This window comes from Manis pentadactyla, chromosome 2, assembly GCF_030020395.1.
Source record: "Manis pentadactyla isolate mManPen7 chromosome 2, mManPen7.hap1, whole genome shotgun sequence".
Lineage (NCBI taxonomy): Eukaryota > Metazoa > Chordata > Mammalia > Pholidota > Manidae > Manis > Manis pentadactyla.
The window spans coordinates 14,586,890-14,610,888 of NC_080020.1; positions in this window are offsets into that span (position 1 = coordinate 14,586,890).

Here is a 23,999-nt window from a genome sequence, read left to right on the forward strand (position 1 = left end):
TCTTCTGGAGCAGTTGACAACAGGTAACTGAAACCTGGAAAACAAAATCATGGACAAGAGGGAGACTACTGTACTGGTAATCACATTAAAAGTAAATGGTCTAAACACCTCAAGGCAGAGGTAGTCAGACTGGATTTAAAAAAGCAAGGTCCATACATATATACTACCTATAAGAAACACACTTTAAATATAAAAACACAGATATAGGCATACCTTGTTTTATTGTGCTTTGCTTGATTGCTCTTCACAGATAACGTGCTTTTTGTAAATGGAAGGTTTGTGGCAACCCTGTGTTGACTGAGTCTATCAGTGTCATTTTTCCAACAGTATATGCTGAGGTATGAAGTCATATCTCTGTGCCACATTTTGCTAACTCGTGCAATATTTCAAGCTTTATTATTATATATTTTATGGGGATCTGTGATCAGTGATCTTTGATGTACTATTATACTTGTTTTGGGGTGCCATGAACCACATTCATACAAAATGGTGAACTTACGAAATCTGTATGCCCTGAACACTCCACTGACCAGCTGTTACCCAATATCTCTCTCCCTCCCCAAGCCTTCCTCTTTCCCGAGGCACAGCAATATTGAAATCAGGCCAATTAATAACCTTACAATTGCCTCTAAGTGCTCAAGTTAAAGGAATTGTCACACATCTCTGTTTCAATCAAAAGTTAGAAATGATTAAGCTCAGTGAAGAAGGCATGCCAAAAGCTAACATAGGCAAAAAGCTAGGCCTCTTGTGCCAAATAGTTAGCCAAGCTGTGAATGCAAAGGAAAAGTTCTTGAAGGAAATTAAAAGTGCTTCTCCAGTAAACACAAATGATAAGAAAGGGAAATAGTACTACTGCTGATATGGAGAAAGTTTTAGTGGCCTGGATAGAAGATCAAACCAGCCACAACATTCCCCTAAGCCAAAGCCTAACCCACAGCAAGGCCATACCTCTTTTTAATTCTGTGAAGACAGAGAGAGGTGAGGAAGCTGGAGAAGAAAACTTTGAATCTAACAGAGCTTGTTTCATGATGTTTAAGGAACGAAGTCATCTCCAAAACATTAAAGTGTAAGGGGAAACAGCAAGTGCTGATGGAGAAGCTGCAGCAAGTTATTCAGAATCTTAACTTCCATCTTAAGAAACTAGAAAAGAAGAGAAAACTAACCTAAAGTAAGCAGAAAAAATGAAATATAAAGATCAGAGCAGAAATTAATGAAACAGGAAGCATATTAAACAATGACAAAAATCAATGAAACCAAAAACTGGTTCTTTGACAAGTTCAATGAAATTCATAAACCTTTAGCCAAACTGATCAAGAAAAAAAGAAAGAGGAAACAAATTTACAGACATCAAAACAGAGGTGATATCATTACAGATTCCACAGATATTAAAATAAAATAAGGGAATACTAGAAAAAATCGATGGTAATATTTGATGTTGAATAACAATTTAGATTAAATGGATAAATTCCTTGAAAAACATGAACTACCAATTACCAAAGATGACTTGAGAAGGAAAAGATGACATGAGTAGTCCCATTTTTATTGATAGGCCTAAATCCCTGTTAATATTTTAATGTTAATAGTTAATACAGCTATAACTGTAAACATCAATATTAATTACAAAATTTGTAATGAAAACTCTTCATAGTAATAAAACTCTAGGTTCAGAGGCATCACTGGTAAGGTGTACTTAACATTTAAGAAAAAAAATACCATTTTTTGGTAAACTCAGAAAAATGAAGAGAAGTGATTATTTTTAAATCCATTTAATGAGTTTGTCCAAAGAAAGATATTACATGAAGAGAAAATGACAGACCAATAACTCTCATGAACCTAGATATAAAAATTCTAAATAATAAGTTTAGCAAATTGAATTCAACAATATATAAAAAGGATAATACATCCATGTAAGATTTATCCCAAGAATGCAAGGTTAATTTACCAATTGAAAAATCAATCAATGTAATTCATCTCATTACCAAGTTAAAAAAGAAAAATATATTATCATGTCAATAAACACAGAAAAAGCATCTGACAAAAATGAAAACCATTCCTGATCAAATCTTCAGCAAATTAGGAAGAGACAGAAGCTTCCTCAACAATAAAAAACAATGTGAACATTATACTTATGAAGCACCAAGTAGTTTACTTCAAAATTCAGGAACAAGACAAGGATGTCCACTCTTACCACTTCTATTCAACATTGAACTAGATCTTAGCCAATGCAATAAGGCAAGATAAAGAAATAAAAGGCATCCAGATTATAAAACAAAAAAAAACTCTCCTTTTTTTGCAGATGATCATCTATGTAGAAAATGTGATGTTATTTACAGAAATGCTTCTAAAATTAAAAAATGAGTTTAGTAAGGCTGAAGGATGCAGGAGCAATATATAGTAATCTACTGTATCTCTAAATATTTTAATAAAAATAACATACAGGATAAAATATTTAGAATATGAAAAAGATGTTGAAGATTAATATGCTGCAAACCATAAAATATGACTGAGATAAATTTAAGAGGGTCTAAATAAATGGAGAAATATACCATGTTTAGGTATCATTAAATGCAAATTTCCTGCACATTGATCTTTTGATCCCAGGCAATCCCAATAAAAATATTGAAGGCTTATTATTTTTTTTTTAGAAATTAACAAACTGATTCTAAAATTTATGTGGGAATGCAGAGGATCTGGAGTAGCTAAAACAACTCTGAAAAGGGACAAAGTTGGAGGACTGACAGTATTTTGAATTCAAGACACAAAGTTACAGTAATTAATACTACAAACCTAATTAAAAATTTTATATTTATTACTATTTTATTTTGAAAAACAAATATCCATAAAATGTAATTTTGCAACAGAATCACTGAAAAAGAGATCTGACATGCTAAATTCATTACTTTTTATTTATAAACCTTTTAAAAGTTAAGATTTTTTTAAAGAGCTGTTTTAGGTTCACAGAAAATTGAGGGGATGTTTCAAATATTTCTCATATACCCCCTGCCTACACAGAAGCAAAGCCTTCGACATTATTAGAGTTATACATTTGTTACAATTGATGAATGTACTTTGACACATTGTAATCATCCAAAATCCATAATTTACATCATCATCTACTGTGGTATACATTTTATAGGTTTGGACAAATGTATAATGACATGTATTATGGTACATAATGATCATTATATGGTATCAAACAGAGTATTTTCACTGCCCCTCAAATCCCCTGTGCTCTGCTTATTTTTTCCTCCACCTCTCAAACCCCTGGCTACCACTTACCTTTTTACCATCTTCATTGTTTTGCATTTTCTGAATGCCATATAGTTGGAATCATGTACTATGTAGTCCTTTCAGACTGGCTGCTTTCACTTAATAATATGCACAGAAGTTTCCTCCATGTCTTTTTATGGCTTGATAGCTCATTTCTTTTTAGTACTGAATAGTATTCCCTCACCTGATACACCACAGTTTACTTGTCCATTCACCTACTAAAGGATGTCTTGGTTTATTCCAAATTTTGGCAGTTATGAATAAAGCTGCTATAAACATGCATGTGCAAGTTTTGTAGGGACAGAAATTTTCAACTCCTTTGGGTAAATACCAAGAAGCACGATTGCTGGATCCTATAGTAGGAGTATGTTCAGTTTTGTAAGAAACTATCAAATTGTGTTCCAAAGTTTTACATTCCCACATTCCCACAATTGAAGAATTCCTGTTGCTTTAAATCCTCACCAGCAGGGACAGTTAATTTTTGACAAAGGGAATTCTCAAAATTCACCTCTTTGGATTGGAGTGATCTGCCAGTGAAAGGGTAGCTTTTCAACAAATGGCATGGAACAAATGGATATCTGTATGGAAAAATTTAATCTACACCTGTACCATAAACAAATTAACTCAGAATAGATTGCTGATGTAACATCAATCCAAAAATAATAAAACATCTACAATTAAACATAGGAGAAGATATTGCTGATCTTGAGTAAAGATTTCTCAGATACAACTCAGAAAGACACACTCTCTCTCAAAGACACCATTTAAGAGAATGAAAAAAAAAAGCCATAGCCGTGAAGAAAATATTTCTCAATTATGTTCACACTGAATATGCACAGGGACATATGAAGAACTCTCAAAACTCAAGAAAATGGGCAAAATATTTGAACAGATGTGTCACCAAAGAATACACAAATGGCAAATAAGTATATGAAAACATGCTCAACATCACTGTTCATCAGAAAAATGCAAAATAAAACTGGAATGAGTTGCACCTATTGAAATGGCTAAAATAAAAAAATTGACCATTCTAAGTGTTAACAAGGATTTGGAGGAACTGGAACTCTCATACATGGTTGCTATAAATGTAAAATTATACATCCTCTTTGGAAAGCATTTTGTCAGTTTCTTAAAATGTTCATCATATGTCTACTATATGATCCAGCCATTGTGCTCCCATGTATGTACCCTGTAGAAACAGAAGCATATAATCATATAAAGACAGGAAAATTTTAAATAGTAGCCTCTAACTTGGAAAAACCCAAATGTCCACTACAGGTGAGTCAGTAAATGATGGTACATCTATACAATGGAATACTACTCAACAATAAAAATGAATGAATTGCTGAAACACTCTACAGCATTGATGAATCTCAAAATAATTGTAAGAATGAAAGAAGCTAGACAAAAAGGAGTACATGCTATGTGTTTCCATTTAAATAAAATTCTAGAAAATTAAGTTGAATGCAGAGTTATAGATAGTAGATCAGTGGGAGATGAGCAGGACTGGCAGGGGTGGGAGAAGGGATTACCAGGTGCAAGAGGAGACTTTTGGGGTGATGGATATACTAATGGTCTTGATTTATTGGGTGTACAAATATGTCAAACTTATCAAATTATATACTTTTGTGCAATTTATTGTATGCCAATTATACCACAAGGAAAAAATTTAAAAATCTTATGTAAAATGATTACCAATAATATGAACCTTCCAGGGCTTGTCATATAGATAAATGAGATAATAGACGCTCGTGTGATCCTGGTGCATCAGGGAATCGAAATATAACTCAGCTCCTTTTATTTAGAATTATAGCCTGATATTACTCCATCCAGGAAGAACTCCTCAAGTATGCTAAATAGCAGGCAAAGGGAGAATTCAGAGAAAGGGGAAAGTATTAGGATTTTGTTTTTGAGGACCATTTTCTGACACCTAGCATTTTGGACTGGAGTGATTGGTCAGACAGAAGCAGATGAATCTGGGGACTAGGGAGAACATTTCCTGACCAGTGATGGCTGAAAGGGTCCTCCACCCCGATCATAAACTAAACCTTTATGTGGGGACCACACACTGTTCACAGGAGAGAGTGGCTTGACTTACAGCATATGATTAAGGAGATGTGGAAGCAAAGCAAAAAAAACAAGCAGTAAATTGAGACATATATGTCATGTCATACAGAACACCTTCTTTAGCATGCTTTGTGATGATTTGTTCTATATTTTTAGTTCAGACATGAATTAAGTCTCAGAATTCCGGCTTAGCTGTTTTTATCTCAGAGACACGTGACAGCTTGTCATAAAGCTAAACTAGGAACCACACCCGATGGCTGTAAGCACACTCAAGAAACTATATTAAGGGCTATGTGACAAATAGATTAACAAATTGTAAAGCCATTAGTTACCGCTCTATAGAAAGACCTGAGCACTTGAAGCAAATTCCAGAATTCAGACTAGGCTGCGAGATTCATGAAAGATCAGAGGAAAGAATTAATACTGTGTGTGATCCAGTGAGTAAATTACCTGTTCTTGGGACTGTAGGAGTTTATATGTAAGATGGGACATGAAGGTCAAGACTGTAGAGTAATGGACTAATGGTCTGAAAAAAAACATATATAAAGGAGAGGAGGTCTAATCAAAGTCTTATTTATGTTTTTTACAACTAGAATGAGAACTTTTCATTTGGAGGGTCATCAAGAAATCAGCGATGATGGTGTGTCTCAATAGACATTAGTCATTCTGTGCCATGTGGTTTATAGTACTGTGCCTCTGTTAAATGGGGATTTGTTGGAGTTAAAAATCAACTATCCTGCTGAACTATTTAAAAAAGTATATTGAACCCACTGAAATATGTTAACCATTTATGCTGGTATTAACTCACACTTGAGTAATACTAGTTTATAAAAAAAATTTATTTGCATTTGCTCCTGAGATGGAAGATCAATGAGACTGATTGATCTTTTAAGAATAGTAGGAGTTACCAGTAGAGTCACTCATCCACATTGATTAAATACCCATTCTCCACCAAGCTATTTAGCCGTGTTGAAGTGCATAGACTTTGTAATAGGTTCACTGGATTTGAATTTCATGTCCTTCATTTCTTCAAACGTGGTGGCCTGAGACAGAACTCCATGCCTTGGGTCGGTCCTCTGTCCGGACCTCTGCAGAGGTTATTCTCAGGATTAAATAAGTGAGGCTCTGAAAGCATTTTCAGTAGTGCCTGGCACATAGTAAGCACTTATTAGATCTTGGCTACCCTTGCATACCTTACATTTTAATCTTTGAAATAACATAAGAAGGAGCTGATTGCCCCTGTTTTATAGATGACAAACTAGCAAGTTCGGGCTCCATCTGTGCTTGAACCAGGCTTTCTGACCTTGGCCTTAGCTTTCCACTTCTATATTGTATTACAGCAGGAGAGGGGTGCTGTCCACTAAGATTTCTCTTTTTTTGGAAACTCCCTCCTGGAATTTTTCTTAAATCATAACGGATTTCTGCGTGCTCCTCCCGCCTCTGCTGGGGAGGCTGAATGCGCGGCCTCTGAGGGCCTCCTCGAGCAGGCGCCCCTTGGACTGGGAAGCAGAGGGCAGGCTTTGTGATCTCACTGCCTTCACCACCTTGCAAGGAGGGGGAGCATGGCTCGTGTGAACTGCTGCTTTATGGATAAACGTGAAACAAACGAATCTGGAGAAGTGAAGGGGCTTGAGTTGGTTCACTTTCCACAGGGAGCGAGCAACAGCCCACTTAGAAGACTAATGATCTAATTTTCACTTTATGTAGCTCAAAAACTACCCCTGCCCCTCTGTCCCACCTTCTAAATGCCTTCTAAATTTCCCTCCTCTCCATGCGGAGGAGATCTGTTCAGATGTGGGATCCCGAGGCCCTGCCTGGGCTCAGCTTGTCTGGGCTGGACTGGGAGACCCAGGTGCCCACTCAGGCCCATTCTTCCCTTCTTCCAGTCTTGGAATTGTTACCATGCTGGCCCAGCACTGCCCAGCCAGACACTCAATTCCCCACCCTCCCTTGCAGCTGGGTTTTGCCACTGGATTAATTTCTAGCCATGGGATGCAAGCAGAAGAGACTTACAGCATTTTTAGGCCTGGGCCTCAAACATCCCACGATCTCTCCTCCGTCTTTCTCCTTCCCAAGAGCAGGAGCACACAGGACCCCAGACTCTGACAAGCGCAAGGTGCGAGGGGCTGGTGGGATGGTGGAGACGTGAGAGGAAAAACCTTAGTTCCTTAACTATCCTTGCGGAATAGAGCAGCCTGCCCACCTACTCTGGGCTCTTGAGGAACAAACCAGGACCTCACGGACACTGGGTTATTAGATCTTTTCATTTCATCTTTGAAATAAAGATGTTTCCTATTTAAGGCAGGGTCCTCTGGCAGCTTTCTGGCTGGGCTTCTCACAACAGAGTTTTGTCCACTTTAAATGAGTAACACTTTCTAAAGACAAAAAACAAAATCGCCCAAAAGCATTGCTGCCATCGCTGTTCACTGAGCAGGAAAGATTTGTTTCATAGAAAATTACTTTGCAGTCTTTGAAAATCCCGTTGCTGATTTTCCACTCCAGAACTACACTTTCCAATAGAGCCATCCTGTTAGTGACTCTCTGCTAGGTACGTAGTTATGCATGATCTCTGGGGGCCACACATCCATTTTGTAAGTGGCTTTTGAAATCATGTCAGGGATTATTTAGAAAAGATTAAAAATGTGTTTATAAGGAGTCCAGCACTAGGAGAAGCATGGTGGTGGAAGGACATATGAATGTCTTATTATTCTATCTACCTATACTTAATAGAAAGTCAGCTTAGAGGATTCTGTAAATTTATGGCACCAATTTCAGAAGAGGCACAAACCCGTATTCTTCCACCTCCACAACTCAATAAAAAAGAAAGCCAACAATGTGTTTCTATTTTAGGGCTATGTAATAGTGCTTGAATTGTTACCATGTTGTTTACCTAACTTGCTTCTCTGAAGTTAAAAAAAGAGAACGTGGATGCTGACAACTATTAGAAAGAAGGGAGGCCATAGTGGAGAGGTGTTCTGGTGCTAACCGGGCCCCAGGGGAGCAAGCAGCTTCGTACGTGGCCGTGCCAGCAAGAGGAGGGCAGGAGGAAGGTAATCGGGCCAGCTCGGCTCTGCTGTCCTGTGCCTGCCTGAGCCGTACATCCCGGCCTCTTTAGGGAATTTCTGGAGAGCCTGGCCTCATATTCTCTGCCATTCCCTCCTCGCCAGGTGGAAAACAATTCTCAGTTGCCTCTGCATGGGATCACTTTATGAAATTTTAATTTACCCCATGCATTGCCAACATTGCCCCTGAGCTTATGACTTGTATGTCCAGCTCCCTGGTTGGATGGTTGCTTCTGGATGTCCAATAGTTCAAGTTCAGTTGTTCAAATGGAGCCTATTATTTTATTTCCTAATCCTTCTCCGCTCCCCGTGAGCACCTTTTCAAAGGTGGCACCGCCATCCCTGAAGGAACCCGGGAGGAAACCTGGAGCTCTGTTTCTGCCCCGAACCACCCTCACGTCTCACAGTCACTGCTGGCTCATCTTCAAATCCTGCCGGTGCATCTCCAGATCATTTCTTCACAGTCTTGTCCTTCTTTCTATGCTTCCCACCACTCCACGGTTCAGGGCCTCCCTCACCGTTTGCTCTGGACCCCCAGCCTCACCCATGACCCCGCCCACCCGTCCTCTGCAGAGCCCCCAGAATGGAGCAGGCCTGCAAGCCCGTGCCCTGTGGCTGCTGTGTTCTGGGATATTCTCGACTTCAGAACAGTGACAATGTGCATACCATATATTATTAAACATCACCAGCAAAGTCTGAGGGAGCACGTCAGGTTCCAAAACATTAATATTTCTGCTCAGAAAAATTCATTACCTTAAGTGGATAAAGAACAAGTCTATTTACCCATAGTCCAAAAGTCTATTTCTCCACATAGCTTCAGGCCAGGGCAGATCAGGTCTTGCGGCCTTAAGGTCGGAGAGGGCCCGATTCTGACACCTAAAGTGTTAAACTTCATGTTCTGAACTTTCGGCTTCCAAGCGGCACTCTGTTACACGTTACTGCTCCTCTGTTTATGGTCCCCCTTGGCCCGCAGGACACATTCTAACTTCCCAGCCTGCCATCATCTGTGTTCCTGCAGTTCTCAGAGTGGACATTTGCTTCCCCTTCCTCTCTGCCCCAGCGCCCCCAAAAGGCTGGCAGCTCCCCAAATGCACCACTCGCTTGGACTGCCTGACTCCATGCTTTTGTTCTGCTGTCCCTTCTCCCTGAGTGTCTCTGCTCCCCTGCTGGACATGGTTGGTCATAGATTCATTTTGGACGTTACCTTCTACGAGATCTTTACACCTAAGTCAGCACCTTTCTCCCCAGCGCCACGCAGCACACCTTACCGAAACGGCTTGTGTTTCTATCCCGGGCTCCCAGGACAAGCTTGAGTCTTGCTTACCTCTGTAGACCCGGTGCCTGCACGGTGCCTGGGGCCTGGGAGGCATTCAGCAAGTTTATTGAGTAAATTGAAAAAATGGCTCCCTCTCCTTCTTTCTCCCTGGAATGTATTTACTGTTTTATTGTGGGTGTTAATGGGGGAATTGGGATTCCACAGATGGACTTTAGGCTTTGAAGTTGACTTTTGCAGAAAGAAGTTTATGCATCAAGGGCTGTCTGGGCTTTGCTTCCAAATTTCATAACTACAATTCATGAACATGTAAATTGACAAAGAAAATCCTCTGGTCACAAATAACTGTGAGCTGGTACTCTGTAGCTTTGTTCAGTGAGCTGGTGCAGGGAAACCTGGGGTGCAGGTAAGAATCCCCAGGAGGCCACAGAGAGGACCAGCTGGGCAGGAAGGCTCTGCAGGGGCCCATGCAGTCTTGATCTTAGCTCCCCTGCTTCCTCCAGGCAGTTATTTAACTTTTTAAAGCCTCAGTTTCCCCATTTGTAAATAGCATAACACACTAAGGCGTGAGCCCTGGTATGTATGCCTAGCCAGCCTGTAGTAGAATTCTTCTTCTCATTTTGGCTGTGCCATGAAGTGTGACCTGGGGCAGGTCACTCTACCAAGTCTGTAAATGACAGGTGTGAGCTAGAACACTGACAGGCGTCAGCCAGGACAGCAGTCTTGCCTATTGTACTGTAACACAAGTTACAACAAAGTGTGAGTGGTGGCACAATTCATTTTATTATTCAAAATCCAGAAACTCAAAAAATGTTCCTGTGCACCTGAGGGTGGGCAGACGTGTGTCAGGACTGGGGACATCCCTGCTCACATGGAGACGGAAGCCAGACAGGGGAGGCGGGCTGTGAATAAGTAACAACAAGGTGGTTCAGGAAGGCTACTAAAAGCAATCTGTGAGCTAATTACCATTTGGTTTTTAATAGGTTAGAGTGGCTTCAAGGTTATTTGTGAGATAATGTTGCTTTCATTTAGTTGCTTTCTGATATACCTTTTTTTATGGTGGAGAGAAAAGGATGCCATATATTTTTGTGCTGGAAATTGTACATAACCCAGGTACACATATGAACTGGTTTGGGCAAAAAAGTTGAGAAGTATTGAAATATAAGACTTGTAAATGGCCCTTCTAACCTCCAGATTCTATATCTTACAATCTGTAATAATGATCCTGCTACATCTTTGGCATTTCACCATTACCATTACGATGCACCGTGTTCGGTGTTTAATGCCTCTTTTCATTCTATTCCTTTGCAAACTGGTCGTTCATCCAGCCAGTATGCATGGGACTGTGGCTATGAGGCAGACACTGCATTTCCACTCCCGCTGAGCTTCCAGCGTGGAGGGCAGGGAGGAAGGACGATACCGGGCCACACGCTAGGGTCTCAAACAGTGGACTGGAAACCAGTCTGATTTAGAAAAACAGGGTTTCCTTGTGCTGAACTGGAACCCTGCTCCTTGGTATCTTTAATTTCTGTGTCTCTTTCTGTTTAAAAAAAAACAACAACACAACTTTCCCAATGTTCTTCATAAATTGTCCTTTTCTTCATCTTGCGCTCATTACACAGGGGTTGTGCCTCCTCGTACCATGCTAACTAACTCTTCCCTCGGGTGTTTACATGTTTCCATTATTTATAGGCTGCTACGTTTTCTCCTTTGCTCACCACCGGTCACCACCCAGACGTGCTGTACATAGTTAGTTATTTTAATCTTTCCTAGTAAATCAATTCTCTCAACCTCCCCATCATTTTTATTACTCTTCTCTGAACTCCCTTCAGCTTTTCTACATCTTTATGGTATCAAAATGCCCGGAATTTAACGGAATTTTCCAGGTGGGGTTTGAGGAAGGCTATTAAAGAGGGACTCTCACCTCTGTTCTCTGCTGATGAAGCCATTGGGAACAAAGCCCAAAACTACATTAGCTTTTTTAGCTGCTGCATCAGCTTTACAAACTCATCTCTGATTTTCTTTCCATCATCGCCTTGCCAGCCCTTTCATGCAGCCTTTGTGGTTGCTCAATGGATAGAATGGACTTGACTATTTCTATGAGGGTTTTACTGCTTCTAGCTTTGAGTCGGGTCTCAGCATCAAGAGAGATGGAGCAAGAAAACTCATGAACAGAGAGCCCCACAAAGCAGGTCTAGCAGTCTAATGAATGACACTGATAATAACTGCCATGTGTGCAATAGTATGCGCTATGAGACTCACTCATATATTCTCCCATTCAGTACTCATAATAATAATTCTGTCACATAGACTGAGGATCCTGGGACTCAGAGACATTAGGTCAGCATCAGGAAGCCTCCCAGCCCGGGGTGGCACAGCTCACCTTGAATCTGAGTCAGCCCTACCAGCTGGACCACAAAGCCCAGTGAGGGCGACGGAGAGGTGGGGTTCTGCCATGCAGAGTTGTGTGGAGCTCGGGTCCTGTGGCAGAAGGTGCCGAATGGCATATAATCACAGCTTTTACTCACTGAGGAATCCTGGCACGTGCTCCCTGGCCTCTCTGCCTCAACCTGATGCAATGCGTGCACTCAGAGGGCCACTGCGATCTTTAAGGGAGTGAAGGTTGAGCTCCTGGACGTGGTGGACACTCAGGGAGTGTTAGCACTCCCTCATCTCTCAATCCCGGTGCCCTGAGGGTAGCTTTGGGAGTTACCACAACCAGAATCAGAATGCAAAGCTCAGCAAGACAGGCACTAGCAGAGCAGGGTTTTTGAAAATGTTAATTCCAATTGCATAGAATTAGCTAGTGTTTGAGGACGTTTCTACAAGGACCTTTACTTGAAGTGTGGTCTCACTGGTCAATTGCCAGCTCTCAGCAGGAGCACTACTTCTTAGGTCAAAGTTGAAACTGAGTACTTCCACTTTATTTCTCCTAATAGTTATGTAAACCTTGATCTAGTGTATATGGAAAATGGAGTTTGGTAGGAGAAATTACAATGCAAATGGTATCTTTAGTGTGTGTATGTATGATCTTTCTTGAGAAAAAATAAAGTCTGTATTCTGAAACCATTACTGCATTAGAAAAGCATTGCTGGGCTTTCCTTCTTTCCATCCATTAAGTCTTTGCAGGCTTATTTGTGTGGCAGCCTGTGTCAGGAAAAAGGTGTGGCTATTAAAGTCATGCAGATCTTGGACCCAGCCAGTGTCATTACTTAGTTTTTTTAAACTTGGGCATGTCATTTAATTTATGTGGTCCTAATGTTTTATCATCTTTAAGTTAGAATTTCTGCCAATAGTTGTAAGACTGAGAAGTCCTTCACAGACCTTGATATCCAAGCCAGTGCTTCACAAATGTTGATCTTCACTTCTGTTAATCTTTATCCCTTATTCTCTTTTATAACGCATGTGCTTTGTTATTTACCAGATGAACCATGTATCAGTGAATTCTCCTAAGTTATCTATTGTATGTTCAGAACTGTATGATGGACACTGTCAATTACCACCATCACCACCACCACCACTACCACCACCATAGCCACCATCACCACCATCTGCCATCATTACCTCCACCAGCGCTTCCTGAGTACTTACTGCATGCCAGGCACTATGCCAAGCACTTTATAGACATGTTCTCATTTATTCTTCATAATTAACCTTTAGAGTAGGTGCTATTATCATTCCAGTTTTGAAAATGAGAATACTGATGTTTGGAGAGGTGAAATAACTTTTTCAAGGTCATACAGGACACAAGAGATAAGAAAACATGAGCCAGGAGCCTGTCCCAAGGAAATGTGTGATCTATTGAGAAGCAAAATTCAAGCATGTGCAAAATGAATGACCTCAAGAGACATCCTGTAGTAAGTACCGAATTGCATGGTTCAGGCTAGAAATGCTGCAGATGTTCCAGGAACAGGGACTGGTGAACGGTAGTATGTTAGGGTCTTAATGCTTATCCAGATTCCCTTCAGTACCGTGTGGACACATGTGGGAAGCAGGATCTCGGGCAGTGACTCAGACTTTGCAAGGATCGAGGAAAGGTCTATAGACAGGGTTCTTAGGGAAAGCCGGAACTGAGTGAGACTTGCCTCGTAGAAACTGGGCTCAGGAAGCTGTGCTGGACCCAAGGCTGCCCCAGTAGCAGCAATCTTGTGCCCTGGCAGCAGGGGGACTTCCAGCTCCTTCCCTAAGCCTCCACGTCAGTGTGACTGGACCGCTCGTTGATGTTTCCACTCCTGCCCCTCAAAGTTCTCTCTCTCGTTCTCTCTCCTGTTAGATTTCCAAGAGAGGGGATCTCACTGACCTGCCAGACCCTCATCATCCCTCTCTAAGCAGAGCTTTTGGCCTGGGCCCACTCACCAGCCAGTGGGAGCCATGGACTGTCCGGCCTGGGTTAGGAGCCCGCACACATCCAACCAGCTTTGGCCAGAGGATTATAGCCATGCAGAACATGGTCACTTATGCAGAAGGAGTTCCTTGGGACAGCTGTGTCACCAGGATTGGGTCACAAAAGTTTCCCTCAAAGGGAAGCTCTGGGTGTGGCAGTTGCATTGACCAGCCTATTGGCTCAGCTGGGGAGGCTTTTATGGGGTATTCCAGTTTCAGAGAAAAATATCTTAGAAACGTCATAGAAGATGGACTGAATTTAGCTTTGGGTGGCAGAGAACACAAGGAAAGGGTCATGGGAATTAGGGTCAGCTATGTGCACCTGATCAGGGGCCTTATGAGTCAGGCAGAAATGTGTAGATAATAAGATGAAGTACTAGGGAGCCAGTAAGGGTTTTGGAGGACAACAGAGAAATGTGAAAATGATATTTAAGAAAAACCAGTGTGGCTGAGATATGAAGCACAGCTTGGAGCAGTCAGAGCAAAGTCAGGTATTCCCATCAGGAGCTGGTTACACTCATCTAGATGTGTGGCCAGGAAACAGAAAAACAGAATTCTTGTTCAGAGAGATTTTGGTTTCTTATGCTCAGGGCACCTTTCAGGATTTCTAGTTCTCTTGCACGCTCAGGCAGTCAACACACTCACATGACATTATGTTAGTTGGATAACTCACACAGTCCGGTTTGAACAGCAGCAAAAGACCCATTTGAATGAACTCAAATCATAGAGTGGGTTGGTAATGAGTCACAAGTTGTTTTAAAAATAACAAATTTGTTTCCTGAATTTGCCAGGTTGCTGAATTCCTGAATTAAACTTCCATACCTGTTGCTATCATATTTTCTCTCCTATATTTCTGTTTTATTTCTTACCCTTTCTTTCCAAGAACTCCATTTTCAGTTTTCTGCAAAAGCCACCTCAATGTTTATTCTTTAACTTGCAAATATTCCTACACGCTGCTGCCCAAGCCCCGCCGCGTTAGCTGCGCCACCGCCTGTAGACGGCGCAGGGCGCTCAGCCCGTCAGCGGACTGATGCAGCTTTTCTTCAGGGAAGTAATTCATAGTGTACAAAGGCTTCCTGAAGAAGCAATATTTAGAATATAATTAGCAAACGATACACACCAATGATAGTTTTGTTCCCTCTGATAACTCAAATTATTTGGCTTTCTATTGGGTTTTGAATACCTGCTATGGATTGGAAGATCCACAGTTACTTTATGTTCCGCTATTGCTGTGAAATAAGTATACTGCCAGTTATACGACACATACAAAAATTTGTAAGATACTTCCTAAATTTAGAGATGTGAAAAATAAACGTGTAAAAAGTAAAAAATAACGTCTTAGAATTGGTGGCTTATGATGGGTTACGGGAATCCTTTGAATCGTGTTTTCAAATGGGAAGTAAACTGGTGATCGCCCTAATCCTAGGCCACACCCTAATCTTATTCCTAACCAGAATATTACCTGACCCTATGGCTAACCTGTTCTTAACCTTAACCAACTCACATCCTCTTTCCCACTGCCCCTATACAGCTGATTACTCAATTCTTTTAATGTTTAGTAGAAAAGTGCTTATTTGATGACTTTCCAACTGTCTTATTTGGGCTGCTGTAAGAAAACACCACAGACTGGGTGGCTTAAACAACAGATACTTATTTCCCCCAGTTTTGAAGTCTGGAAAGTCCACGATCAAGGTGCAAGTGGACGGGCCTCTGGATAGAGCCCTTTGCTTGGTTTGCAGCCTGCCAACCTCTAGGCTTCCCACGGTGTCCCCACGTGGCAGGGAGAGCAGGGGAGGCAGGCTGTCTGGTGTTCCTGCTTAGAAGGGTCCCGATCCCATCATGTGGGCTCCACCCTCATGACCTCCTCACCTCCCAAGGCCCCACCTCTTAGCGCCATCACACTGGGAGGTGAGATGTCGAGGTGTGAATTTGGGGGGACATGGACATTCCGTCCGCAGCTCTACCGCCCCCGCGCTCCCTGGGGTCGTCAGCCTGGTTTGCCTGGGTTCTTGGAACGGCTCATGTTTCTTCTCCTTGCCTCTGGTGCCCCCCTCCCATCCTTCCACACCGAAGCCAAATTTACCTTCTACAGTCAAAATCTTGTGCCAGTTTTCTATTTAGTAATTTCTTTCTTCTACCAGGAATATATTTTTTTCCTTTTTTGCCTGGCAAAGACCCAGCTCATAGGACACCTTTGTGACTTCTTTTGTGACACCATAGATCAATTCCTGTCCTTTCTGTCCCTGTGGTTGCCCTCTTATGACCTTATTACCACTTAGCCCAGAAATATGACCTGTCATCTGACAGTAGGTGGGGACGAAAACTAGGGATGTGGGGTCAGTGATGGTAACAGATGAGAACAAGCAGATCCAGGCCCTGCCTGACTAGCAGAGTTCTGGGTGATGACTGAAGACCAAAAAACGTGGTTCTGAAGGGACTCAGCTTCAAAAAGAGGTTCTGTAAATCTTAGAAGGTCAGGAATAGGAACATGTGCCTGGTTGAAAGGCTGGCGCACTCGGCTCTCCTCTTGGGTCCTTCATATCTGCATCAGCTCTGCATCTAAGGCAGGCGTTGGCAAACTACAGAATCTGCTTGCTCACTGTTTTTGTAAATAAAGTTTTATTGGAAAACAGACATGGTCATTTGTTTATGTGTTGTCTACAGCTGCTTTTACACTATAATGATGACAGCAAATAGTTATGATGGAGACCACATGGTCAGCGAAGTCTAAATGCATTTATTATGTGGCCCTTTGCAGAAAAAGTTTGCTGATCTCCGATCCAAGACTTCTTAGGGGTACCAACCTACAGGGTCTGAACTTTAAGCAGTCACTTCTTGTCCCACTAGAAAAAAATAAGTAAAAGGTGAAATAATGATTAAAAAAAGAATAGATTCAAGATGCAAGCCAAGGACTTTGTCTGAATTAATCCCTTTGAAGGTGCCTGGAAAAATGCCCTCTGTGTCTACAGGGACTAGGGGGTCAATGACGATGAACAGGGGCTTTCAGCAGTGAAGGAGCCATGGGCTGGCTAACCTTCAGTGCCTTAGTTTTTAACTTATGGAGACCAACTTCACACTCTTGTCCCTTTGCTCTTGTCCCTGCTCATCCCTGTCCACTGAGCAGGACTCTCTTGTGTCCAGTTTGTGACACTCTCCTTTCTTCCTGTCTGTGGTCATGCTAAGAGCTAAACTGTGCTCAGGAAATCTGAGCCATACAGTTGGGAGGACAGAGGCCAGGCAGAAGCCTCTCTTCTCAGAGATGGTGCAAACCTTTTCCCCAGCCTGTGCAGTTCCTGGGAGAACATATGTCGCTCTGGAGCAAAGCAAATGTGGATTCACTCGGACATGAGCATCTGACTCCCTGGCAGGCTTAGTATCAGAGTAGGCTGGGGCTTGGAGGGAGAGGATATTTCTGTCCTCTTTCCCAATCTCTTTCTTATTTACATTCAAATGTCATCTTTGTTTGGAGGTCTCTGGTGAGAAGCAGTGATGTGTTCTCAGGTAAAGAGCACAGGCACAAAGGCTGGCCCCTGGATAATCTGACAGCGTGGCTTGCATCCAACAGGACCATATGTCATGTAACCCTACCCGGGACCCTCTGCCAAGCCAGGCTATTCTCAATGCCATTCAGAGACAGGTTCCAGAAGAAAAATCTAAAATCTAGAAGGGTTTGTGGAAATTCAGTGCAACAGGGGTTATGCCCAAGTCAGAAGTTTAAAAATGTGCTTCTGATCAAATATACAGTCCAACAGCCCATTAATCAAGTGGTTAATCTGGTGCTGTCATTGCAGGGTTGGTTGGGAAGGAGGAAGGCTGAGGGAAAGACACGGACCCACTGTGGGGCTGTGATACGATTGCTTGGTGAGAAGTCATAAGGAGCTGGCCCTTCCAGCCGGTGCATCAAGCAGCAACTCCACCTTACGTACACACAAAGCTGACCCACACCGCCTCCCTTGGCCCCAGCCTAAGTCCTCAGCCATTTGTCGTGCTCTTGTGGGTGATTTTCCTCCTCAGTTCAATGAAACAAATTGTAACACGGACCCACTTTGTTCAATGCTTGGGAATAATGCTGGCTGTGTGTCTGTGTGTGCATGTGTTGTGATAAATATAACACAAGAGGAATAAATAAGCTGCTGATGGGATTTAGTTAGCCAAATCATGTGCTGTTGAGGGGATGAAGGATGATTTAATGGAAGTGAAATATGAGATCTGAGATGGGTCTTGAAAGACAGATTGGGTTTCAATGAGAGAAAAGCCATCCAGGTGCAGTGTGAGAAAAGGTAGAGAGGTAGGAAAGCAGATGAATATTGGGGAACCGCATGTAGCTTTGACTGAATAATGGACAGAATATGGGCAGGGGAGGGATACGAGGTGCATTAAGGGGGATCTATGTCGGTAAAGGTTAGGTTTGGATGAGAGTAACAGGAAACAAAAACTGACAATGGCTTAAACAAGGTATAAACATATAAGGGCCAGCAGTCACCAGGGCTGGTGTACTCCATTGTGTCAGGAACAGCTGCTGTTGTTTGTTACTCCATTAGTTGATGATCCAAGATCATAGCAACACACTGAAGACACAGCATGGAGACAGAGAAACCGGGGGCTAAAGGGCTGCATCCGATCTTTTAGGGTGGGTTCCCAGGAACTACTACATAAAACTACATTCATTCCATTGGCTAGAACTGACACCTAGCCTAGGGATTGCCTAGCTGCAAGGGATCCTGGGAAATATGTACTCTCTCTTTCTTTTCTTAGCTGTCTACGTTCTCAGCAAATCACTGGGGGTTCTGTTACCATAGAAGGAGGAGAGGATGGATATTAAAAGAGAGCTTGTGGCATTTTCTCTACATTGTGGTGGACACTGAATGTCAGGTTGAGAAGCATATACTAAACATCAGAGGTTTATAGGAAGCTGGGAAGTTTTGAGTATGGAACTTATGTGAAAAGCAGTATTTCAGGAAGATTAATCTGTCAGCAGCATGTAGATGGATTAACACGGAGGAAAGGGGAAATGGGGAGACTAGTACATCTACCGCAGTACAGCAGTGGGGAATTAACAGTGGCCATGACAGTGTAAAGGAGGAAACAGCTTCAACACTCACTGGAAAGACAGTATAGCAGAGCTGGGCAGTTGAAAGAAAAGTGAAGGGCTTGGCAATATTTGAATTATAGACCAGTAAGAGGAGCTGGTTTAGTGAAGGTTATGGTAGGCTTTGAATATGTTTAATTTGAGATTCTAGTGAGACTTTCAAATGAGCTTTGAAAGGAGTAGTTGAACTTGTGGGTCTACAATAATATGGTAAATTAAGTGTGGTTGATTTGCCCTGTCTGTGGTTAACCTGTGCAGTTAAAAAAAAGTATTAGTTGTTAATTAATTGCTTATAAAAAATCTGCATTCCTAACTTCTTTTGAAAAAGCTGAAGATTTGGAATCACCAGACTTTCATTCCTGCAAAGACAACAGTTGGCTAGAGTGGAGAGTGAAGTGTGTGCTTCCCACTTTACCACCTTTACCTTCCCTATTATCCTCAAGCCCAGCCTGTTGTTGTTGCTGATGTTACCTGCCCAGTGCCTGTACAAATCTGGGTGTTCAACCCCTATTCTAGGGTTTCGATAAGATGTCAGGGCCACAGATAGAGATTTGGGAGCCATGACTTTAGAAAGAGAGGGTTGTAGCCATTGAAATGAGTGAGGCTGATGAAGGGAAGGGGGTGGAGGAGACAAGAAGAGGCCCAGAAACATGGGCAGCCCCTGTGGCAAGCCGTAAGGATGGACAGATCCCATCACGCGGACTTGAAGGGAAGGTATCAGAGAGAGGACAAAACCCAGAGCAGAGTCACATCATAAAAACCAAGGAGAAAGGGATTTCAAGGTGGAAACCAGCCAGTGTCAAACGCTGCAGAAAGAGCAAGGGACACGAAGCTGAGCCAAAGGCCATTGGCCTTGGCCATCAGAAGGTTCTGGAGAGCTTCAGTAGAGTGCGAGGACCGAGGTCAGATGGAAACACTGCTTTCATGAGCATGATGATGTGATGTCATCTGTGTAAGGGTCCTGGGGGGTAGGGAGGGCAGGGCACAGCCGTGGTCAGCGTCCGTTGAATCTCTCCCTCACCTGGGAAGAGCCCCAGGTGGAGACTGGCCAGGTGGGGGCCTGACGGTTTTGCAGAGAGGAAGGTGCTTCTTGTATCCCACATCTATTAAATGCCACGCTTTTTCGTATGGTGCCTCATTTGATCCTCATAACCTTGGAATTAGGTCCTGTTATTTGCATTTTTACAGATGAAGAAGATAAGCTTACAGAGGTTACATGATTTGCTCAAAGTGATTTACACAGCAACAGAGTTGAGGAGTTGGGATTTGAACATGGCTCTATCATCCTTGTTCTTTCTACATATCAGCCAGTTGCATGGTCTTGAGGGGAGCAGAGGCCCCGTTGTTCTCTGTTCCATGTCAGGCAACGATCCCACTTACAGCCAGCAAAGGGCCATCCTTGTTACTCTTTAACATAGTCCTGTTTGACAGCTACCCTTTGTTCAAAGTGCATTCTGAGATGGTTAAAAAAACATTAAAAGTTGTAAGGCAAAAATAACTTGTTCTGAGTCTCTTTGTATTATCCAATACACAGAAGTCCTTCGCTTTGTCCCAATTACTCTTCCATCTTGTCAGGCTCCATTAATTTTATTAGAAAATTGTGTGCCATGAATAACATACACCTTATCACCATGAAAAATGAAAATAATCTGTGTGAATGTGATCAATAAATTAGTAGACTGGATTTATTTCATTATAATCGTTCAATATAGGTCAGAAAACTTAATCCCAGTGTGTAAGAGGGGAGAGACAAAGGCCAGGCGTGACGCCCTGGCTAAAATACTTGCGCACAGCCGCTAACTTGATTCGTATTCGAATGCATGACTGCTGCTCTCAAGGAAAATTGGCAGCACAACCCTGTACTCTCCCCTCTACTCTTTGTTCTCAGCCTTTGAGGAGATGAAGGAAGAGTTCAGAGGTCAACATTTGCAAAATCTCCCCAGTACTGTTACTTTTTTCCCTTTGGGGAATCATCAGTATTTCTCACACTAGGTGACAGATGATAGCATGATAAGCACCTCTTGGCCTGGTTTCCTGACAACTCCTCCTGGTAGAGATTCTTATTACCTACAATTCATAGATGAGGAAACAGAGAGGCTGAGGGGGCTGGAGGATTTTGCCCAAGGCCGTGCAGCAAGTGATGGAGCGAGTATCAGATTCCCCCCTACGGCGTCCCTGTGCGCCCTCTCCTGAGTCAGCTGGCCCATCAGGGGCCAGAACCAGCCGGGGTCGTTGTCGACCAGTCCCCCTTGCAAGGCACCGCGGGGCTGTGGCGAGCCTGCCTGCCAGCGATCCCAGGAGCGGCTCCTCACGCGGGCTGGGCTGGCTTGCTCTCCTTTGGGGGCGGTGTCCCTTCACTTCCATTTTCAAAACGGGGGAGTTCCAACCAACTGATGGGTGCTCATTTCTGACCCCAAAACCAAGATACCTGGTCCAACAGAGGACTGTTTCTCTGCTTTGTGCTATTTCTTGCATGGAAAATTTTGCCCAGGAGTAAACGTGAAAACCTATCTGCTTCTATATTTAATGATTTTACTATTAAAAAGAAGAAAATGTTAAAAAAAAAAAAACACCCCACTGAGATCACCTTGGGAAATACAGGGAGCCTGCTTGTGTAGAGGGCTCCTCCATCTCTGTAATTTTAAGCATGGTTTGTCAGGTTGGACTGGGCGCGGGTTGCTGTATGTCTCCTAAATGCAGATGGCTTCTCCTTTGGGAAGTAGCAATGCTCAGTAATGGACCCCTTGTGTTAACAAGAAACATAAGGTGGGGATGGGCAGGGGGCTTAACAAGGTATTTATCACAGCGATTGTGCCCAGGGGTTTCTCACAGTGATTGCTTCATAAATTTTAGTAATCTTTCCTCCTCTGATTTATGTGCTTTTCTAAAGGGCATTGCTCGGCAGCACATTAATGCAGATGCTAAATATAGCTGGAAAGAGCTGTCCCTGATGCACCAATGCCCATTGGAAGAAGGCATCTGCCAGTCAATAACCTACTTTTGTTCCAGTCTTTCTGCTAGAATATATCATGCCTCAGAGGCTATTTATATCTGAAAAACATTCTGAAAGTTGTTAGAAATCCTTCCTGCTGCCCCCAGGAGCTGCTAAAGTGTAAATGTGCAGCCAGGCGTTCTCAGCAGCGCCTGGACTGAGTGACCTTGATGGGCTCCATCCTTCCTTTGAAAACAAAAACACCAACTTGGAATTTTAATTAAAAGGCCACGAGTGGGCTATCAAGCTCACAGCGTTGGCTGAACTGCTGTTAATTGCCGTGTGGATTTGAGGTCGCTATTGTGAAGCCTGTAACATTAACTTATCAGGGAAAACACATCAGCTGAATTTATCTCCAGGTTCACTACGAGAGAGTGGCTCAGAAGGACTTTTTTTTGATGCATGAAACGGACGCTGTTAAGAACACAGCATTCCATCAGGCCAATGCCAGCTGCCCTCCCAAAGTGAGGGAGCAAAGAGGGCGATGAAAATAATGTCCTTTTGGTCGCACTCTGTGTAACCTATTGGCTGAGCCTCGCAGCTCTAGTTGCCTGTGTGCTGACGGTCAACATGGCTCCGTTCCGCGGCTCAGCGTGCCTTAGGAGCACCGGTGGTTCAGCTGGCCCATAAAATGAATTAAGTCTGCTGGAGTGGGTTGTTTTGCATTGAAAAAGTTATTTACAGCCTTTTAAAAATAGCATTATTGGAGCCTGTAAGTGGTTTACATTACTTTGTGAGGAGGCACCCACATTCTTTATTGCAGAGATCTCCCAATTCCAGATTTGTAAAAAACCTCTAAATAAAGGGATCATCCCTGTCTTGGCTCTTCCTACACCGATCACCTTGAGGGGCTGCGGTGGCTCGCACCTGGAGTGAGGGTGTGTGTGTGGGGGCCCCAGCCTTGGTCAGCACAGGACCCCTGGAGCTTGTAAAGCGGCGCCTTCCTGAACCCGCTAAGGTTCTCTTCAGTGGGTCTGAATCTGCGTGTCAAGGCGTTTCCTGGAAGTTTCTGATAACAGAGGGCTTGGGAGCTCTTCGTTAAGGAACTTTTGGAAGTCCAATCTAGTCATGGGATAAAAATAAAGGGGATTTTCAGAGAAGGGGAAGGAGAAGGCTCAGGCACACTCTCCTGCTCCTCCTGCGAGGACGTGGGGATGTCCCCAACAAGGCAGGCAGCTGCACCGCCAGGACGTCCTCCGTGCCTGGACGTTCTGACGCTCCCCACGGTACCTCCCTCGGTGCTAACAATCCTTCAGTGGACCTCAGTGTCCCCACGAGGTGAGTAGGGAAACTAAGGCTTAGAGCTATCAGACCATGCTTGAGGGCACACAGCTGTGCACTGGAAGGAGGTAGGAACCCCGGCTTGGCCCCTCTGCCCCCGGGGGCTGGGGTCCGCCTGGGCTATGGTGGAGCAGTCCAGCCCTGCGTGGCCAGGCCCTAGTCACCTCCATGGTCACAGAGTGGATTTACCCCCACTTCCATGGCAGAGCGTAGGGGACAGGAAGCTGACTCCCACCTCCTGCTCCTCTGCTGCTCCCAGCATCAAGCTTCAGATCTAACCCAAGGTTGAGCCTCTGTTGGCCGGACTCCATCAGGATGTGGGCTGGTGTCCTGCTCTCTCTCTGACGGACTCCCAGACCAGAGGAGGAGACAGGAGGGTGGACTGTAGAGCTTCCACTGCAATTGCCAAGGAGATGGGTGAGTTGATGAAATGCAGGGCCCATCCATGGCATTTGCCGATTTTCATGGTGGAAATACTCTCATTAGGGCTGATTTCAAACTACCCATGACTTAACAGCTGGGTTTGGAAGTTTCTGAACGTTTGACCACTGCAAGTGTGCCTAGTGTCTGTGGGCCAGCATC